The sequence below is a fragment of the Hylaeus anthracinus genome, unplaced genomic scaffold, assembly GCF_026225885.1.
Source record: "Hylaeus anthracinus isolate JK02 unplaced genomic scaffold, UHH_iyHylAnth1.0_haploid 12002, whole genome shotgun sequence".
Taxonomy (NCBI): Eukaryota; Metazoa; Arthropoda; class Insecta; order Hymenoptera; family Colletidae; genus Hylaeus; species Hylaeus anthracinus.
Window position 1 is genome coordinate 12,533,979 of NW_026534349.1, and position 22,672 is coordinate 12,556,650.

General features: G+C 33.9%; 1 protein-coding gene and 1 long non-coding RNA gene across 11 annotated transcripts in view; one reads left to right on the forward strand and one right to left on the reverse strand.

The window, feature by feature from the left end:
• The window catches only part of LOC128891842 (ankyrin repeat and fibronectin type-III domain-containing protein 1), a 201,110-nt gene that overhangs the window by 127,717 nt on the left and 50,721 nt on the right, over window positions 1–22,672 (forward strand). The window contains exon 1 of one of the 7 annotated variants that reach the window (XM_054151703.1): window positions 12,023–12,338. The exons of the other annotated variants lie outside the window; for them this stretch is intronic. The gene's annotated coding sequence lies outside the window, so the exon portion shown is untranslated. Of the gene's footprint in view, window positions 1–12,022; window positions 12,339–22,672 lie in introns of those variants that run through there. 7 annotated transcript variants of the gene reach the window in all.
• LOC128891888 (uncharacterized) lies at window positions 6,282–19,256 on the reverse strand. Of its 4 annotated transcripts, XR_008460945.1 has the most exons (5): window positions 18,542–19,249; window positions 18,262–18,361; window positions 9,882–10,031; window positions 7,761–7,969; window positions 6,282–7,562 (listed from the first exon to the last, which is right to left on the reverse strand). It is a non-coding gene; the product is annotated as an uncharacterized LOC128891888 (long non-coding RNA). The 4 variants fall into 4 exon arrangements; XR_008460946.1 differs by having other exon boundaries at window positions 6,282–7,969; window positions 18,571–19,256; XR_008460944.1 differs by having other exon boundaries at window positions 6,282–7,969; window positions 18,535–19,252.

Consider the following 22,672-nt stretch of genomic DNA (forward strand, 5'->3'; position numbering starts at 1 on the left):
GCAAACGTGCCACCTCTTCGCATATCATGTGCTCCTGATACCAAAATTTAAAATCGGCCAGAATTCCGATACGTACCATGAGTCTTTCGTGCCACTTCTTCGCATAACATGTTGTCCTGATACCAGGAGTAAAAGTCTGCCTAATATTTGATACGTACCAGATTTCCTTCGTGCCACTCTTCATATATCATGTTCTCTTGATACCAAAACAGAATTTTCTCAGAATTTCGATACGTACCATGAATTCCTCGTGCCACCTCCTCGCATATTATGTTCTCCTGATACTAAAATGTAAAGCTTCCATAGAATCTCGATACGTACCTGGTATTTCTCGTGCCACCTCTTTGCATATCATGTTCTGATACCAAATTGAAAATTTCCTCAGAATTTCGATACGTACCATGAATTCCTCGTGCCACCTCCTCTCATGTCATGTTCGCCTGATACCAGAGATACTTACCTCTTGTATTAGCAGAACGTGTTGATCGAGAAGGTATCATAATTTTTATTCTGGCTCGATACTTACCGTTTTTATCAGGAAATCATGATATTCGGAGAGGTATCATAATTTTTAATTCTGTTTCAAAACTTACCTATTGTATCCGGATCTCAGAAACAGTCTCGTTCTGTGTTCGAAGCATTAATTGCAATGTTACGTTACTCTCATTTTATCTTATTTTTCCACTGTCATCACATAACATAGTCCAGTCATCATAGTGGTGTATAACAAAATTATAACAGTAACTGTGAAAAGGAAATATTGAATTATTTATTTTACTTTATACACTTTTTGGAATTTTGAAGAAGAAGTAAAAATATACAGAAGGTAATCACTATCCAGTGAACAAGTTTGCTGAAAATTTAATCAGTAGACTGTGGGTGTTTATACATTTATGGCAATACATGATACATGAAATATACGTTCCTTTTATTAAAATATATACACCCTGTATACGTTCTTTTAAATTTCGTTTCTTTATCTGTATCTGCAAAAACATAAATTTCCATAAATATCCACTATATATTAATTATATTTTAAAATACTCTTCGAAAAGTAGTGCCTTCCCAAATATATACATCTTTTTTTTATCTTTCTCTTTCTCTTACATCTTTCTAATAATTTTCATCATAAATTTTCCGAGAATCGAAACTTCGTATAGAAGGATTCTACAGAACATATTCTGTTTTATTTTTGTGTTAGCAGTCATCCCTTTTATTTTGTACTGCGATTCCTACTCCACGTTTTACAACAAGCATGTTAAACTCATTTTGGCCTGAGGGCCAATTTGCATCTCTGCTACCATGTCGCTGGTCGCAGATGTAGAAATTAAAATTTTGCAGTACTAAAAAATATTTCGAAAGCCTGTTGCAACCACGCTAACATCAACCATTAGCACGACGTGTCGCAAGATTTATGTATAGAGCACTCTTTCCAACTCGCAACTTCATCGCGACGAATGATTGTTCGTCACGAATAATATCGATTACCAGGTCTCACCACGTGGAGGTTGCTGCGACTGGAGACCCGGAGATAGAAGGAATCAAAGTTCCTTCGATCTCCCTCTACATAGAGTATACATACGTAAATGTATACTCTACATAGAGTTGACGAGCTTAATACTAAGTACGAAACCATGGAAATCAAAGAAAGCAAACTTCCTTTGATTTCCAAAGTCTAAGTCTAACTCTGCCAAATAATTATTTGAACTAAGAGGAGTGAAGCTAAATCGCGACACGACGCGACCATGAAACTGGACTTACAGATTCAGTCCCGTTTCCTCTAGTGGGTCTGATTAGAGAGAAAGACGATCAACGTCTCCGCCAGTACTCTACTCCCTGCATACCTGTTGCCGAGAGCCCGGATCCGACCTTACAGTGTACGACGTAGGTAGCACCGCGTCAGGTTGCCCTGCCCTGGCGACACCAGGTATGTCTGACGGTCGTAGAGTCCCGAAACAGAGTTCTACTCTCTGCACAACGTCAGGAGGCCAGGACACGACTTGCATCCGTCTGACTGCTCTTTTGAGCTGCGCTGCGCCGGGAGCCTGGATTTCGCCTGACGCGTACAGAGACTAGAAGATTCCTCGGAGGTGTCGATTGACCCTGTCTCAAATCAGACCCACTAGAGGACGGCAACCGATCTCGGCCAGTCACATGGTTGATCACTACACTTATCACATGAAGCAATAGCGACCGAAGTGGATCACGATGTTACGAGCCCAATATGGACTTACGAACAAACAAAACAAGTTGATTAATAATTACTTGGCAGAGGAGACACTCGTACACGCAATCTTAAAACTAACCAAACCAAACTAAGATACTAAGGGAAACTACAAATAGGAGGGACGCGAGACGCGGACGCGCGATCGCGAGATCTATATCGAACGAAGGATCAACGATGAATGAGCTCTCGCCCCACGCATACCTGCTTGAGCGCGGTCGTGCGTCGTAGATTGTTTGTGCCTCTCGAAGTAGAGAAGGGGAAGGGCGAGCAACAACCGCGTGACATGTCGTGACATGTCGATTCGAAGGCTCGTTGGATCCATCGAGAAAATAATTCGCGAAACATTAATACCACAGCATAATCATATTCCCCATCATTGTTTAAATAATATGTATTGTTAATAATTAATTTAACTATTGTCACAAATTAATATTTAGTTGGTGCAATCAGCAGATATTGAAATACTGACAAATTTCTCACGGTCAATGTCCCGAATGAATATTTATTCCTAACCGTAATTGTTATTAATATTTAATTGAACACTGAATGATACTGTATGTATCATAAACGTTTAATTATTTCGGATTAAGTTTTAATTGTTCCAATCACGGGACATATTTATTCTGTTACTACCCACCCATTTCATCGCCTCACAGCATTTTTCATCATATAACGTGACATGAATTTCGGCTGTTCGAAAATAAAAAGATTTTCAATCTTAAAATGCGAAAAGTGGGTAAAAGTATAGAAGCAATAAGTATTTGTACGATTCTTATGACGAACCATTTACGATAGAGTTTGTAACGTAAACACATTAGTTTATTGCTACGTGTGAATTAGAAAACATCAAATTTCCAGAGAAGTACTTTTAAACAGTTGTGCGAATACTTATTGCTTCAACATTTCTATCGATTAATTGCTTTTCTTGTTAATTTCGCAACTTAAAATAAATAGCTATTTTTTTTTTGTAATCTATCTATTTCCGAGATTTCCGAGAATATGTAGATATGCGAGATATGTTGAATGTCATTGTTTATAAAAAATAAGTTAATAAATTACAATTTTACACAGGTTCTTTGGAAATTGATCAATGTACGAATACTTTCTACACCCACTGTATGTAGATACTCGTACAATATGTCTCACCGACATATCCGATCCCAGATCATGTTGCACTGCTCGGCGATCGAACTCCGCGACCCATCATGGGGTGGGTATACCCTCCAGTGGTGGAGATGGTTTCTGTCCATTTATCGTAGAGAAATTTGTGCATTTATGGAGACTGTACTGTACTTACAAGAACATATCACAATGTTCACATAATAACATAAATAGAAAGCCTTGGAAGTGTGAAATACCAAAAAGTGTCTCAAATAATTCCCAGATATCACATGGATCAGTTCAGTGCAACGAGAGTATCAATTTTAAACAGTATGGTATCAACGGCACGAACACCACGTCCTGCCTCTTTACTTTTCGATTGATACTGAGGGAATATTCCTCCAGAAATAACATGTACTAGCTGCGTTTTACGATTGGTCTTTACGACTGGCTTTTCTCGCAATTCTTTCCACTGCGAGACGTCATGAAATAGGAAATGGTTGTCCGTTCCGAAACGAATAGCGACGTTTTAACGCGCAATAAACAACGAGCGATGTATGAACCGCGCCCCCAGAGGCAGAGTTATATTCGTTGCTTGCTGCTTCGTCGCAAAAATTAACATGCAAACGTCTTCTACCGCCCTTCGAAGATGTTACATTGAGTAGCAACATTGATGAGGTGACTATAAACATTATAACTTCTCTTTGGAAACGTATCCTACATGATGGTACTTTATAGATTTTTTCTAGACTCGTCCTTGGCTAGGTGCATATTATAAGGAGGTTTATTCAGGTTAGTAGGGATTCTTATAAGTTATATCGAGGACATCGGGCTAGAAGAGTGTATTCACGTGTAGTGACCGATTTATCGTCAAGTTAATAATGCTAATGAAGTCCAAAATGTAACACCAAATGGAAAAGCAAAGCAAAGCAAAAACGAAGCAAAATAAAGATCCTTTTCGTTTTCAACATATGGCGTAGTTGTCTTACTTATACGTAGGTTATACGAATATCCAAAGGTCGTAAATGTTGATATCTTAGAACTTATTGTTATGATATACAGGATTTTTAGCCTCTTTGAGACAACAGATATTAATATTATTTTATTATTATTATTATTATTATTTGTTAGAGAAGTAAAGTAAATTTAAAGTTTCGCGCCACTATTCTCTAGAAGGCGTTTATGGGAAAGGGCCCGGATGTGTTTTTTTTTTTAGTTCCGAATTTTCCGGCACGTATTCAGGATGATCTCGCAGTGGAAGCGTGTTCATCTTAATATTATTTTATATTTCTAAGAAAACTCTCTGTTCTTTTGTGATATAATTCATTTTCCCTTATGTTATGGATACATTCTGAATTGTATGATTTAATAAATAAATATTAATAATATATTTCTAAGATTAGTATTATTGTGAGACCAATACAAACCAAAAATTAAGTAAGTAACATAATTCTCAAAGTAATTAATATTCCTTTATTGTGAATATAACATAACTGATCGCTTCGAGTGATTTCGGGCAATTGTCGCTAAACCATTCGACACAGGATGTGTAAAATTGTACGGAACACATAAGATGACGCTCTCTTACGGCACGCGACAAACATATCATAATTCAAACACCACATTTCAACTTACAGTTTATTCTGTTTCGCACGCCTTACCTCAAACCAGTTGTACTATCTATCCTACACTACTCATACTATTAGGTTGTCCCAAAAGTTTCTTTCGCGAGTTGCACTCAATTATTTGATGTGGTCGTGTTTATATAAATAGACAATCTAATTTCATAGATGTTCATGTTGTAACAGTAATGGAGCAAAATGAATCGTGCTCAATTCGGTAATGTAACATAAAACATAAAATATTGTCCATGTATTACTTATTAATAAAGTGAAGGACACTTTTGGGACAACCTAATATATTATCCTGCATTATATTATTATTTCGCTATTATTTAAATGGGTACGATAAGGGTAATTTAAGGTTGGAATAAGAATAAGGTGTAAGGAATTTGTAAACGGAAGTGGGGCCATGCAAAACTCTTGCAAATACATACATACATACATACATACATACATACATACATACATACATACACTATTATTTAAACAAGTGAAAGCTGTAATCAACAAGAACAGCGATGAACATTATGGATATCCTACACAATGTCTACTGTATTTCCACTACAAAATTAAAGATAAGTAACTTGGAAATCAATATCGTTAATAATTAAAAGATATATGATTAACGAAAAAAAAAAATAACAATCAGGGGTTCGAACATACACTCAAAAAGTACGCAGCGATTTAAGAACCGAGTACATTACAACTTGAATTACGGTCACCGTTGGAAATAACGTATACGTTTCTAAAGCTAACTCGCAAAGTATACGCTTTAATTGTTCAATATCATAGTTATTTTAATTCCTACATTGTTTTGATAAATGCTAAGCCATTAAAAATTACACATATACAGTTCATGAAAAGTATACAAAATTTCCGTATGTAAGTTACTCCAAAATTAAAAGGAAAATTCCACGAAGTATTCGTATCGTTTACAAATTAATGTAAATTTCTTTCTTTTTTTTTTCATGAAGTTTTAAAAATTTAACAATCGTACGAATACTTATTGCTTCTATATTTCTATCGATTTATTATTTTTTCTTAATTTCGCAACCTGTATAAATAACTAATTTGTTTTTGTACTGTACTTATCCTAGACATTTTCAAGAATATGTAGAAAATCGTTGTTTATAAAAAAGAAAATGTTAATAAATTACAGTTTCACATAGTATTTTTGGAAATGGATCGGTGTACGAATAAGCACATACTTTCTGTACTTTCTCCACCCACTGTATATATTTAAAGTGTCCGGAATGTAAACGAAAGATTTTTCTAATTCCAAAAGAAAAATCTTTTGGACCAAAGATTTGGACCAAATATCCTAAGACCAAAAATTCCGTACCGTTACAAAAATTTATTTGAATATCCTGCAACTTTCGCAGGCAATAAACGGGGATTCTGAAACTAAAATAAATTGGTAGCGAATGGGTTAGTGATAGATCTGTAGCTGACAGTTTTATCCATGGCATCATTCACGCGACGTCCAGTCGATAAAATTGCTGGAATGTATTTATATTTATAGATCGCGAAGAACCCGACAGCACGTTCCCATAATCTTTCGTCTTCCGTCCTTTTCAAATTCTGCATTCAATTACGCGTGCAGCCTGAAACTTTCCGTTACGAGGGTCTTGTCCACCCTTCTTCCTGTGACAGACTAGGAGAAAAACAGTCCGGAAAAGGGCGGCACCTGTAGTACAGGTATAAACGTACCGGGTGTCCGAAATGCACTCCAAAATTTGTGACACGAACAAATGCGATTATAAAGTTATTGAATTTTTTTTTTCTTTTTTAATAAAACCAATAAAGCTTACAAACAGAAAATAGAAAGATTCGAAATAAAGCAATCTTCGATTCCTTACTACATAATCAATTTCTATCGAGTCATTATTTTGATATTTTTATTTTAAAAAGCACGTAGAATATGAATCTTCCAGGTGATATCGAATAATTGTCGACGTTAATAAAATGCATGCAACAAAGATGGGATAAACAATTAATTAATGTTTGTCTTTTTATGAAAAAGTAAGATTATGGGAGCATTCATTTATAATTGATACGTATTATTACTGACGTATACATATATAGTATTATATATAACCTACATATAGTATTACTAACGTTACTATTTATTTTTGGACTGCATATTATTAAAACTGTTTTTGTTTAACTTTAGACGATTAAATAATTTTGATACATTTGAGCATAACTTTATAAATGGAAATCGTTTATGTATTTGAAAAAAAAAATGGTTCCGTGTATATGAATACGGAATATTAGTTGCAAATCCAATAACTTTTGAGACTTTCGAAATAAAAATTTTAGAATAATGATTCGATTACAATGGAATCCATAAAATGAAACTATCGGGGAAAATAAATTTAACAATTTTATTAAGAAGCCGTTTTTAGTATTTGTTCGTTACGAGCTCGCGGGTTCTCAACGAACAAATGCCGCACCACGGAACATTGTATTTACAACGAACTCCGCATACATTTTCACCTGCATATTCAACAATAAACACTGCTGAAATAATTGTAAAAGAAAAAATTCTTTAAATGCTGTTTGGCTTCATTGTACGTGATTAAATAATTTAGTTGCATCCGAAGATGATTCTATAAATTAAAAACGTTTATGTATCAAAAAATCTGTTTTCGGTCAAAGAATATCGAAGGTAGCCTGCAAGTCCAATACACTTTGAGTTTATTAAAATTACAGTATCCGAATAGCGCTTAAGTGAAAATGGGATTCGCGTAATACTTCCCTCTTGTAACAAACTCTTCGTTTATAAAAATTCTGTTGGAATGTTTTACCTTTCGTCCGTGAACTCGTCCAAGAGCCCGCCGCCGTTTCCCGATCGCTGTTAACGAGGTTGATAAAACACGTTGAGAATTCGCGCACGCGATGGGAACTTGATTTTCTCGTTTTCGCGTTGCCTTGATCGCTTGTAGATCTTTCCAGCGTCGATTATATGGCTCTCGAAGGACGTAGGAACTTCCCAACAAACTTCCACCGCTGTTATCTGGAGATATATAGTAATCGTGATAAATTAAAGTCCTGTAAGTTTGTCAGATAGACGGGGAGTTCTTCCGAGTCACTCAGTATATAGCAAACTAAAAAGCAGGTGGCCTTCACGGCTCTTTCATCCGCTTTTCGATGATCCACTCTGTCTGAGTAAACGACGTAACACGCAAATTTGTACCAATTTTTGTTAATCCTTTGTGGAACAGTGCCAAAGCAAAAGCTTTGCCGACCAATGAATAGCTCATAGTAATCTCTTATGGATTTAAATTTTAGCACCATGAATTTTTAATTAAAAAAACGCGGCTCTTGCATATGATTTATTTGAAACTTTTTCAATCTTTGGGTTTATGTTTTCTTTCCTATGTAATAAGTAACGCGAACGAATTACTTTTATTATTTGTCCGAAGCACAGTTTAAACCAGTCTCCAACATTCAGCGAAATTAATGATTGAAGTGAAATAAATATAAACATATTTGTTTGATTTGTATCTTATTCTGTCTTCTAAAGTCTCCAATTAATAAATAGTAAACTGTAGACAACATTAAATTTATTTAAAAGGAATAAATGTTCTCAAAGTTTAGTACAGTCAAATTCTAAATAATTGTAAAGGATTTTTGTATACAGTGATTGTCAAATTGTGATCCATAGAAAGAAGCAAATTGTTGTATGCGTTAGAATGAGAAATATTTCCCACGGTATTTTATTGGTATTCAAATCCTTCAATAATAGTGAAAAATGGCAAATTTGGAAAATATTTACTTCATTCATAACAATCAGATATGTTTTACACGTTTCTTGTTTTTTTTTTTTTATTGAACAGATACATAGATAGAAAGAAGTTTTTATTGTATTGTAATCGGTAGCTCTGTTAGGTTAAAATACGAATTTGTTAATAGTGATAGAATTTATGGAATTCTTTTGTAACAAGATATTTTAATGAAATTGAGAGTATTTAGTATTAACAATATTTATGTTTCTGTATAATTTATGTTAGTTTCAATTTTGACACTAAGCTTTCTGAATTTTAACTTCGTTTCTCATTTCGAAGTCAACACTATAGTCTACACTTCAAAGTTTTTGTTCCTTATTCTATTATATTTCTAGCTTTATTTACCAATGTGATTGGTAAATAAAGATGTGATGTAATGGTGTTATTTACCATTAGAATGTTCAAATTGTACCTCATATTTTACAATTCCTTTTCCATTTTACTTTCACCTTAATTTCAATTTTGTTTCCCATTTTTACATATAATTAGAAGTTTGACATTTTCGATAAACGACCCATTTTACTTTTATTTTAATTTTAATTTTGTTTCCCATTTTCAGATGTAATTTGAACTTCGAAATTTTCAACGTATAGCCCATTTCTATTTTCATTTCAATTTCGTAATTATCATTTTAATGTCTACTTTGTACTTCAAATTGTTCGACATGCTTCTGACTTTTATATTAACTTCAAGTTTGCCATTATAGTATACATTTAGTATTTTAAATTTTCCGATATTCTCCCCATTTTTATTTTCATCTTAAGGTCATAGTTAAAATTTCGAGGTGAAATTTACACTTCAAATATTTCGATACCTTTCCTAGTATTATTTTTATTGTAACGGTATATTTCGAATTTTAGGGTCTTATTTGCATATGCCATATTTTTCGATGCGCTCGTCAATTTTAATTTCCATTTTAACTTGATATCTACATTTTTAAACCCCAATTTGCATTTCAAATTTTTCTATACTTTTCCAATTATTGGTTTTATTTTCAAGGTTCAAGTTTCATTTATCACATTTATTTTTAGTTTCATTTTACTCTCAATATTCATTGGTGGAATTGCATGCTCGTTCTTACTCATCCTTTGTCCTTCGAACGGAAGGTACGGCCCTGAGCTTAACGAAATTCGAACTCACCTGCCCCGATGTCATGCCCCGATGACCAACAGTACTATGCATCTGTTGCAAGCCTTCCTTTCAGTCGGTGTCCTTCCTTGCTGCCGCAAGGACCCACTTGAAACTCTCGCGTTGCTCTCTTCACAGTTGAGTAAAAATGACCTCGGTGATCTTCAACCGCGAGTCATGAAAGTGAACAAATATCGAAGCTGTATCAAAAGGATATCAAGGATCAAACAATAAGAACGATAAATGAAATTGGGTGGTTCTAAAGACGATGATAAAATCACGAAAATCAGCGACTAGGAAAATTCAATTGAACCAAAATCATTTCAACTGAAATTCTGTTAAATTGAATATTTGGAAATTAAAATTTGGAATTGGACAATGTCGAAAAGAACGAAAAATTAAAAGAAGGGACTTCTTTCTGTCTAGAAATTTTACTAAATAATGTAACAGTGACATTAAAAGGGGTTATAATTGCAGAATTAGTAATTGACGGCAGACATTTAAACGACTTATTTCCACCTATAAATTATAGAAAATAACATGAGCGGAAATTAAAATTTGTTAATAGATAACGTGCGACAAAAATGTAAAAAAATCTTCCTTTCACGTACAAATTTTAGATAATAATAAAAGCGCTATATAAATGCAGATACAAATTTTAGAATTTATAATTGTCAACGGAAAATGGAATTTTTTATAAAAATTGGTGGTTCGCTCGAGATTGTGTCGCGGAGAGTAAACATCGGATGCAAATTTTGTTAGCTGAATATCGACGATAGTATTGATCCTAAACATACGGTAGATTGGTCTTTTGATGGATTTTCCACGATAATATCGGTCGTCATCGGTCCATCAACCAGTTTGTTGAATTCTCAATCGCGCTAGAAATAATCCCACGCGTAGTGACGCGAAACAACGTTGTTAATCATTGCTGCGCTCAAAATCGACGTTGATTCATTGAGCAAATAATGGAAGCCGCATTCCAAACAACCGAGGATTATCGGTCTCATGGATCGACTAATCTGCGTAAACATTGAAAGATGCATTTGAAGACTCGTTACTGCCAGAAAACTAGAGATGCGATTTATAAAGAAATATAGAAGTACACAGAAAATGAAGGTTAGAAAATGATAACATATGTATCGTGAAGAATACTTAAATCTGTTTGGTCAAGGATTAAAATTCCATATTGAACGTCCTATAATAATTAAGTAAATGTAATTGAAATAATTTGGAAGCATTTACTTTGTTTCTGATTTTAAATTATTTAGAGAATTAATGTTGAAGAGAATTAATAGAAGAAACGTTATTGTAACTACGTGCTATTTAAATCTCTCTTCGCATATACGTAATGAATATCATAATAAATATTATTTCCAACCGTATTAAAATATTACAATCGCTTATTAAAATTAAAAACGTGTAAAACAATATTATTCAATAGTTTGGATACATTAAAAAATATAACGAGTATTTATTCCTAGGAAAAGATATATTAATATTATATTATATTATTGAATTAAAATACAACAATATTTTACAAACATTGAAAATTCAATTAGATTATCATTGAAAGCCATACAAAATGAATGATGACATATAAAGCTTTATTTACCTTTTATGGTTAGATAAATGTATTCTTCAATAGTTTGGATATTAAAGAGTATAACGAGTATTTATTCCTAGGAAAAGATATATTAAAATACAACAATATTTTATAAACATTGAAATTTCAATTACTTTATCATTGAAAGGCGTACAAAATGAATGACTAAACATAAATTTTATTTATTTTTCTAACATTTTTTTATGGAATTTATGTCACCAATATTTCTATAACAGTGTAACGATATAAACTCAAATAATTTGTATTTCAATGATATATAGATCAATTATCTGCAATTTGTCAATAATATTTTGCGTATAAATTATCTATAATTATTCTTTTATTCTCAGCCTTTCTCGACAAAATTACGATCAACTGTCCTGACAACGTTTCATTGCTTTCCATTCGCCGGTTGAATCGTCAATTAAAGAATTTTAACACTTGACTGAACATCAAAGGAATTCGATTTTCTTCGCGTGGAAAACAATCGCGCTCGGCATACCGCGGCATGATAATTATGCGCTGAATAACGAGAGTGAATCAAGACTGCAGTCGCATCAAAATGCATTACGTGGCTGTTCACTGCGTCATCGTGAGCGTGATATGTTCTTGGAAGTGATAATTAAGAATCGATAATTGGCATTCCAGCAGTGACTAGTTTGGGCTTACTAGAAAATAAATATTTATTCCAAAGACTAATAGTCGTTCCTCGTGGCAGTTTTAAATCAGTTGATTCTACGAATAAGTGAGTGCATCAGTGGCTACGTTAAACTATGAGAGCAGCTTCGTGTCGTTATAGTTTGTAGTATCGAGGATTTGAAACGTCGACGAAGCGAAGAGAAACCTTCGATCACAATTAAAAGGTAAACAGCAGTTTAATTAGCTAATGAAAGTAGAGAGTCGCAATCGTCATATTAGCATGTAAACAGGGCACTGGCAATGAACAACGCAAATATTGTTTGGACTCTTCGAGCCCAGCTTAGGCTGTTTTCATTAAACATTACGGTAATATATTAAATCTGGTGAGAAATAGTGGAAGAAAGCCATTTGTTAGTGTAACAAAATTATTTACTGTTTAAGAAATAAATATGCAGATCAATATCTAAACGTATCAAAGTTGCGAAGAAATCATATCCTAGAAAGTCCTAATAGAATAAATTAAATATCAAATATAAATTAATAACAAACGTAACTTTTAATTCATGTTAATCAAGCCTCTATAGGCCCACGTAACTTTCAGGTTAGATGCTAATATACCGATATTTTACCAAATAATTTTAATTTTCTCACAAGATCACGCGTACGTCTTAATTTTGAAATATAACGTCTCTATGCATAAAACTAAAGCAATAATCTCTTAATCTTTAAGATGGTTGCAAACGTTACGCAAAAAGAAAAGTCGAGACTTGTATTAATTTTCTCTAAAATAATTCCGGAAGGTTTTATTTTGAAGCAGTTCTTCGATTGTCTAATCGCCTTTAAGGGATCCAAGAGGAGGAATCGGCGCAATAGTAAACTTACTATCTCAAAGTATCGTACTAGGTTTTAGTAAGTTCAGGACACAGTCAGCCGTCAAATTTTCGACTATAAAGGAAGTGGGATGTAACAGTTGCACATACAAGTTCGCATGCGCTAAATTCGCCTGATGTACAATGTATTTTGCAATCGACAATGCGGAAACGAATAGCCGTGGACGCTTTATCGACCAGGCAGCATGTCGTGGACACACCTACGTTTAATGACGAGTCCATCTCGATTCAAAGCCAGCTAGAAAAGCGTTACGTTATTTCAGAAAGTCGACATTACGACAAATTAATCAATCTGTGTTTTATTTGTCATTAATTTCATCTATCTGTTCCATAGAAGACCATTCGCAGCCAAGTAGTTTCTACTTTCCATCGGGAAGGAGGAACTGAAAATTCGCGTATTGAATATTTTCAACCACGCAAAAGTTTCCTTACGAATGCCCTACTTTGCCATTGTTGTAAAAGCCATTACCAACGTGTATCCGTCGTGTAATTTGCGTGTTGTAACAATATTGTTGCAGAGAAGTTGCGTCCTAATTTCATTCAACGGAATTGCATGTCACTGTACTTTTTCTTTTTTCCGACAATCTACGAATCAACAGAAACTCAATTCTTAATTAATGCAAATCCCGCCCTTAAAGTTCCCACGGGTGCAACGCCTTGAAAGTTTGCCTTGTTATGCATTTTCTTGACTTCAAGTCGTTCGATTTTTTTATTACATTCTCGTTACAAAAATCGCGCGATGCAGCAGAAAGACGTTTATTCGCGATTCGGAGCAACGAATACAAATATTGGTGGCATACGATTTACAGAAGGAATTATACATTGTAATTTGTGCAAACTAAATTATTCGCGTTTCATTAAGAAGCCTTCTGCTATGCTCGTACAATTTACGTCACGGATAATTTTGTTGCATTGTTCGATTTCGTCGAGGTATAATTATGGTAATTTTTTGAAATGAAATTGCAGAGAATATTGTATTTTCAAAATGTGATTGGGTATTGTCCTTTAGAAAATTGAAGTTTACAACGCCAATAATTTAATCTATTTTTAGTAATTAAAATAAAATTAATAATTCATTAAAAGTTCCATGTCATAGTAACCGTTCTGATTCGTTCTCATTCTACTCTCATTTGATTGTTAAATTTCCCACATTACTTCAGTTACAACACAATTATTTGCTCCATATAATTTATACCTTTTGACCAAACAATTTTTGTGAAAACATTTTCTTAGTAATTTCACACTTTTATGAGATATTTATCCATACCAAGTTAAACGAACCACCTTGTATAATAACTCCATAAAATCTGCTTTGCCTAGAACTGTAATTCCTCAAAAAGATCCATTACAGTAATTGAAATGTGGATATAGATATAAAATATGCTGATGTTTGTTACGACTTCTAAATTGTCTTTTAACCAAACAAACAATCCTACTTGAGAAGACCATTAGACTCGCATGCCGTACATGCAACGATATTCTAACAATAGAGCACATAATATTTATGTGTAAAAATACGGAACCACTCGGCATACAATACGAACTACCCACTAGTTTAAAGGAAGCGTGGAGCCCAAAAGAAAACTCAAACAAAATAATCCAGCTACTTAAAGATGCACATATGTATATGGACCAATATCTAACATTGGAGAAAACCTCATGAGAAACTGTCGCTAATAACAAAAGGTTGATCCGACATTAAATATGTAATAAAAAAAAATTTATTTAGATCCAAATTAAATTGGGAAATTATTACTGTAATATCTCTTGGAAAATTTGTTCACAAACATGAGAATGTGAATATGACATAGTGTCGTACTGTTTAATTTCCGGTCCAGACTCTCGGAATTTTTAGTCAAAGTTATACGAAGTCGTCGCATATTTCACACTGGAAATATTAATGCTACCAGGAGCTGTTGGTTGGAAGTGCATAATGCAGACACGAGCTTCCCGCGCATAAGCTGCCTTTCGAGGTGTGGAAAATGCGTTATCCTCTCTTTCCCTAGTCTTGCCTCGCCTACCTTCTATTTACCTCTCCACCTTCGCTTTTCCGGAATTTCTCAGCGATTTCTTATTTATTCGCCGGCCGCATAACGTCCGTCAGAATTCCTTAGATAAACTTTATTACGATGGCGCACGGTATGAGACGGTGACAACCGAAAACCAGACATGTATTGTATTCTTGTACCTACTTGTTACCGTGCCGTTTACATTATGCGAATGTGGAATGTTCATAGGTATATGACACACATATGTTTGTACAGCATGGTTGAACAAGCTTTATTTTAAATAACAAATCAATTTCTAAGATTTATTCGTTAATAACGAATAAACTTTCAAGGTTCGTCTGTGAGTAACAAATAAGTTTCTAAGATTTATTCGTGAACAACAAACGACGACTTTATTCGACGAAAAGTGAATCGTTATTCGCGAATAAATTTCTGGCTTTAGTCTCGCTATTCGCAAATGACGAATAAACTTTGACGGTTCATCCGTGAGTAATAAATAAGTTCCTAAAATTTCGTTAATAACGAATAAACTTTCAAGGTTCGTCTGTGAGTAACAAATAAGTTTCTAAGATTTATTCGTGAACAACGAACGACGACTTTATTCGACGAAAAGTGAATCGTTATTCACGACTTTTCGATTTATACTGGTGTGAATACTTGATCCTGAAAAAAGGTCACGCATATTACAAAACTCCCTGTATATTACATGACATTACTCTTCGGTCAAGATATGAAAAGAAATTATTGAATACACACAATCGTAGTTGGAATGCGATACACGCAAACATGAAAATTTATCTTAGTTTCTATCTAAAATTAACAATACTGAAAACTAATTATATTTCTGCTAATCTAAATCTAATCTCACTTTACACTTTACACTTTTGCACTTTACACTTTACACTCTACACATATATTTTTACAGAGAAAATTTTTTTGGATACCTTACGTGCCACGAGGGATCATTTGACACCGTACGAAATTTACGTATTTTTCTGCAATTCTGTAAATGGATTCTTAGTTCGAGGCTCAGATATACTTTTCAAGTTATGGCTTGATGGTATGATTTCGGCGCGAGCACTTGAACAACCTGATCGGGTTCCATATGATGCAACTCATACACAGAACGGACTCTTATTGGAGATTCACAAAATGAGTTCTCTATATAACTAAACGAACGACAAATTTCTCACGATTAATGTCTCGAATGAATACTTCTGAACCATTATTGTTATTAATGTTTAATCGAACACTGAAAGATGCTGAATATCTCACAAATGTTTAATTATGTCGGAATTATTAAGTTTTAATTGTTGCAATCAATACATATTAAAATACAGAAAAATATCTTATTCTCAACTTTTCGTGTTCGGAAATATTACTTTCTCGAAAAACGTTGGTATAATAATCTAAAACTTTAAAATGCATTGAATATATACATCTCCGAATTAATTGAATATTTACAATGCATATATTGACATTCAGTCCTCGATTAAATATTAATAAGAATCACGGTTCAGAACGAACTCTTATTGGAGATTCACAAGTTGAGTTCTCTATTGTTGAACGAAATAGAAACACAGTCCTATATTGGGAGTTAGGAAGTGAAAATCAGAGCTTAGAAAAATTCAAGTACGACAAGGAGTGAATAATTCTCGTTATATTTAGTACATTGGTCCTGTGTGTAAGCAATTTATAATTTTATTTAGAAAAATGAATATCTTGCAAATTATTTCCTTTAAAAAATTTAGAATTTTTCTCTAAAAATCAACATTTATTTAATAAGGTAGATATATTTCAAGTGTCGGTACGTTTAATATTAATCACAATAATACGCCTAGTTTGAATAATAAATAACCCAATTAACGAAAATGGGAATATTTTTAACTGCGTTCTTCTGATAACTAAAAGTGTTCGTAGTCCAAAGTTTACTAACCCTAATATTTCTTATTATAAGGATTGTTTATAATCTTGGTATGGCTGAATATTGATCGAATAATATAAACAACTTTACCTTGTTCTATATAAGTAGAAAACGATAGCATGGGCTACTTTCTCATTTTACGATATGTTTATATATGGAAGAACAACAAATCCATTCTAAATGCTAATTCTAAGTGTTAAGGAACTTCTCTCGCGATAAGTTTACTTTCCATCGAGAAATTAATTACCGTCTGTGTAACGGGCGGAAAACAATTCTCGGCAGAATTAAAATTTCCACGCTTAAATCGCTCGTTTAATGAACAACACTTAACATAATTAGATCCCACGGAAGTTAATACGTTGAAGTAGAGACTTCGTCTTCGCGATAACGCGATCAAGTTGCTCAACGGAGTACGGAAAATAACTCGAGCCTGGAGTAAGAAATTTTAATTAATTCACCGATGAGAAAAATCGACCTAGAATTATTTCAGATTTATCTCGTTCCAATTATCGTAGTTTTCGGAAAATAATTTGATTTTCTTTCGAACTCTTCCAAGTAATCCTGCACACGATGCATCGAAAAGTATTCCAATGCAAGCTGTTTCGTATATGTATATTCGGTTCCGACAATTTTTGTTAAGAATTTATTAAAACAAAAAACTGAAACTTCGTTTTAGAATTGGAATGAAACAAGAAATAAAATTAAATATTAGTATTTTCATAGCGAAACATTAGGACCATATGTTCACGAAATAATTGAAAGTTGACGCGATTAACATTGCACCGTGTTCTGCGGCTATTTCCAATTCCGTAAATTAATTGAATAGTCATTAGTGTACGAAATTATCGCGAATGAGAGCGGGCGCAATTAAAACGTCTCCTAGTTTAATAGTATTCCTGTAATAAAGTTTGACTCCTTATTTCGTTGATTCCATATTGTTACATTCACAAAATTCCAATATTATTCATTTGTTCTTTTATACAATTCCATTTTCCAAGATGCGATTTGAACAATTTAGATCTCAATATTGAACTTGAAATTATAATTTTGAACGCATTAAGACCGTAAGTGAAATATACATTTGGTTATTGAAATGTTATATACACGCTTTCACTCTCGCTTCATCCGTACATTAATGAACATATCAAATTGTCGGAGAAAATATACACATGTGAATATTCAGTACAAAACGAATCGATATAAAATACCTAGGATACCAATTTAGGGTTACCCCGGAAATAAAGTATTTCATTTATTGATATCCCAGTGATCACAATCAGAGTGTTTATACATAATATATATTGTATTAGAGGAAACAACTCACCAATCATTTTCTTTTGTGTAACTAATCGTAATTCGAATGGTTCGAGCTAGGCTTCCTTCCTTCTTACAATGCAGCGATTTACTCGGAAAACCGTTGAAAACTGTTGAAAAGAGAAGCACACCACACGCGAAGATGATTTCAAGACGATTAGGGATTAATTAAACGCGAAACTCTAATAACGGAAATAACGAAAGGAAATAAAACTAACTAAATAAATTAAATATGAAGTTAATATATAAAACCGATTTAACAAACGACCCGAGTTTTGCCTACCGCTTACTTCGTATTACGATACTAATGGGTACGCACTGTAACTCTTATACGGCTCGCTCGGACTTACTCGCGCTCACCGCGACTGTACGAGAAGAAGTGATGAGATGGGAGTGGAAGAACGTTCTAGAAGCTTTGGAGACAAAGGATCTTCGAACCACGTGATCGTCGCTAGTTCATAGAAAAAATCCTCGAAATTTCGCGACTCGGTACACGCGAGAATTTGGTGTTTACGAGTTGTACCTCGTCTCGCGTCTCGCGGCCACCAAGTGGCTCGGCTCGCGCGGCGACAACATTGCGCGAGGACGAAGCACGCGGCAATTTCACGCTATGGTTTCAATGTACGAAGCGGAATGAACGTTTAATTTTAACACGCAATATTTACGTGTCCTTCCAATGATAACCGTAACTGTAAACTCGAACGCGATGGTAATATTCGATGTGTTTATCATTCCAACAATTACATATATATATACGACGCTGTTACATTACACGATTTTACGCATTTCATTCGTAACAAGCAACGCAATTATTATTTTACAATGATCTTTCCGCGGCGCGGCGTTGCCAGCAGGGTGAAAGTGGCGTGACGACGTTGATTTCAAGGAGGGAATGTGTATTCTTTCTCAAACGAATTTACCAAACTACCGTCAAAGGCTAGGTTCGCGTTCGATTAGAACGAATTCGGGATGATAAACCATCTCGAACACATTCCTGCCGACGAAATCAAGACAAATAAAAATAATGAAAATGTCGGCACGTAACAGATAGATCAATTGGTACTGTGTGTACTATTCAATGAGTTACTTGAATATTTTTAATAAAATCCAAGTGTTGCTTTAGAAAATCTTATACTAATCTTTCCTGACTAAAAATAACACCGTTATAAAAGTGGTAGACGTTTATTTCATTATTCCCATTGAATAAAATATTCAGGAGCGTTTGACTCTTGAATGTTTCTGATAAAGTCACATGGCTGGATTGATCAATTGGTACTGTGTGTACTATTCAATGAGTTACTTGAATATTTTTTCTAATGTATTCGAATCAACTCGCGTGTCTGGTAATGTGATGGGGTTACTCCCATACGCGATTCCCTAAAACGATTGAATGCAGAACAATCGAAAGATCAGTTTTGCTGCCATGGCGTGGTGATTGTAGCGTTCTGTTAATAAACGTATTTATATATTACATTTTTTTTAAATCGAAGTGTTGCTTTAGAAAATCTTATACTAATCTTTCCTAACTAAAAATAACACCCCTATAAGAGTGGTAGACTTTTATTTCATTATTCCCATTGAATAAAATAATCAGGAGAGTTTGATTCTTGAATGTTTCTGATGAAGTCACATGGCTGGATGTTGGTTGCGTGGGCAGTTACGTGGCAAGACTCTTTTAAAAACGTGAAGATTTAGATTCATAGGGCGTGGCCACCTTTATCACGTGCATTGCAGGATGTCCCCTTCGATGAACTCGCAATTTCCTAGCAACACCGAGCTTTTTTCTACGCGCAACTGAGAAATATATTTCATGAACCGTAACTGTGCACTCTTACATTGTCCCGCGATCCGCCATTCGTTTGTTATGAACCGTTCCTTTGGAATCTTTTGTTCAAGGAACGTTAATTGCAACGTTTCCTAATAATTGGCAAGAAGAGTCTAGAAACACGTACTCCGATACACTATATCGATTTTTCTCCAACCGTACAGCAGCTTGAAGTATACAGGGTGAAGCATTTAAAACAGGACACCTGAACAATTCGCTTACTTTTAGCGTTAGAAAAAGAAGTGTCGGACAAGTGTTATTTGATTTCGAGGGCGACGTAACGCGGTGCAAATAACTTTTTTACCGGTGGAAGCGTTGAGGAGATATGACGATCGACTTTGTTTTTTTAAATAGTATGGATATATTTTCTTGTACACATTCTGATAGATCGTTTCAAGACGAATAGAATGACCTGTAGTTGAAGATCATTCGAGGTTACACAGGCTTACTGTAATAGAAAATAAATTGTTTCAAGGCACTCTTCGAATATTTCATTGATATCCTTATTTGCGTACTTACTGCTGCGACAAGTGTTCAAAATAATGACCTTGAACGTGTTAACAGCAATAAAAACATGAAGAGTATTGAAGTAATAATAGGAATTCGATCGAGTAATTTAACAATATTTATATCAGACATTAAAAATAAGTTGCATCCTAAAAGCTAGGAAGTAGTTAATATCTCGTTAGATATAAATGTACAAGAGCAATCGGACCGCGGATTTTTATGTGAATAAATCTTTGAAAATATACCTTCAAAAATTGAACCTAAGTAGACTTTACTTTGCAAATATTGTGAACTTTACTTTCAATCACTTTTTATACTTTCAATCATTTTGCATACTGTGTACATCTCGTAGTTTCTTGCACATTCAAATTTCCTATAAATGCATAAAAATCCGTGGTCTAATAATCGGTAATAATTATCATGCAAAATATTTAAAGATAAATAATCTAGGTGTATCTACTTCCACAAAAAAACAACGGATGGAATAACTACTCTGCATTACTATTACACAGAAAATTATTTTTTTAAATTCTTGAAGAATCTACATAGAATTTTCTTTTTTAACCGACTTCGAAAAGGAGGAGATTACTCAATTCGGCATGTATATTTTTTTTTTTTTTCGTAATTAGTAAACCTATGCAACCGAAAGTATAAACAGTTTCGTACAAGCGCTTACGGTATTCGCTGTTAAAAAAATCGAAGATAAATTAACGTAACTAACGATTGGAGTGGATATTAGGTCAACGAGATTGTCGCATTTTTAAAGATTCTATTATTCATACTTAGAAAAAGATTTGCATCGAGCGGAGTTTCCTTTTCGATCGCAATCAGCATGGAGATTCATTCGCAGGGACGCATTCTCTTTCCCGCGAACAGAACCGTGGATTGTTCATCGTGCATCCGAAAGAATGAAAATTAAATTCTCATCGAACAATGGACACCTTTCTACATAAGTTTCACCTAACGGAGCGCATAACTTTCCCTGAAGCTGTGCTTTCCATTCGTCACGTTGTGTCGAAGTACGTCTTTGATCTCTTTGTAGAAACTCAATGTTGAATTTTCTTGGATTCACGATCAAATAAAATATCAAGAAAGTGTGTTGGGGTTTCTAAGAGGAGCTTTAGATAAAAGCACACATAATTACAATTAAACGCAAAAGATAGTGTCGTTTAAGGGGTGAAATAGGTTTAAAATTACTTAAAAAATAGTGGGAGGTATAAAGAAACACGCAGATTTTTAATTTCGATATGTACAGTGAGTTACGGAAGTATTAGTATTCACTCAATAACTGATCTCTATATGTTTTTCGGATCCTTATCGATATATACACTGTATTTTTGAAATATCTAATTAATATAAACTTTTTGCAAAAACAGTTCAATGTAAAGCTAGAATATGATTACAGAAATGGTGTATACGAAGCAGTTCATTTATATCAGTGATTGTAGCACTCTAAATGGCCCTATACAAAATTATTTGTATTCATACTGTTGATAGATTTTTATAATTGTTTTAAACACCTATTTCGGTATTAAATTGTGCCTTTTCAGAAATACTGATATCAGATAAACTGGAAAGTAATGTTGTTTCCGCGAATTTCAATACTTATTCATCATTCATCAGCTCATTGATTTTTATCTATAATTTTTATTTATAATTGCTTAAAAATAGAAACTTATTAAGAATGTATTTATCCGACCAGAACGTAATAGAAATGACGTTAATTTTCGGTCCTCCTAATATTGGATGACAAAGCATGATAAACGCAGTGTATACGCGATGGTACCCGTATGAACTCAATAAAGTTCCGATTATTATTATTGATTGTAAAAGTAAAGTATTTATTTTTAATTTCGAGGAAGTGATAAATTAAATAATTATTATTATTATCATTTCATTTCATTTCATTAAAATAATGTAAGCACGCAGACGCTATACGAACTAGTTTTAAGTTAATCTATCTAAAAAAAGGCGCATTAAGATGTTAAGGAATATGTTAATATGTTCATGTAACGTATATGTTATACAGGGTGTCCCAAAACTCGGAGAGGAGCCGGAAATGGGGGGTAGCTGAGACGATTCTGAACAA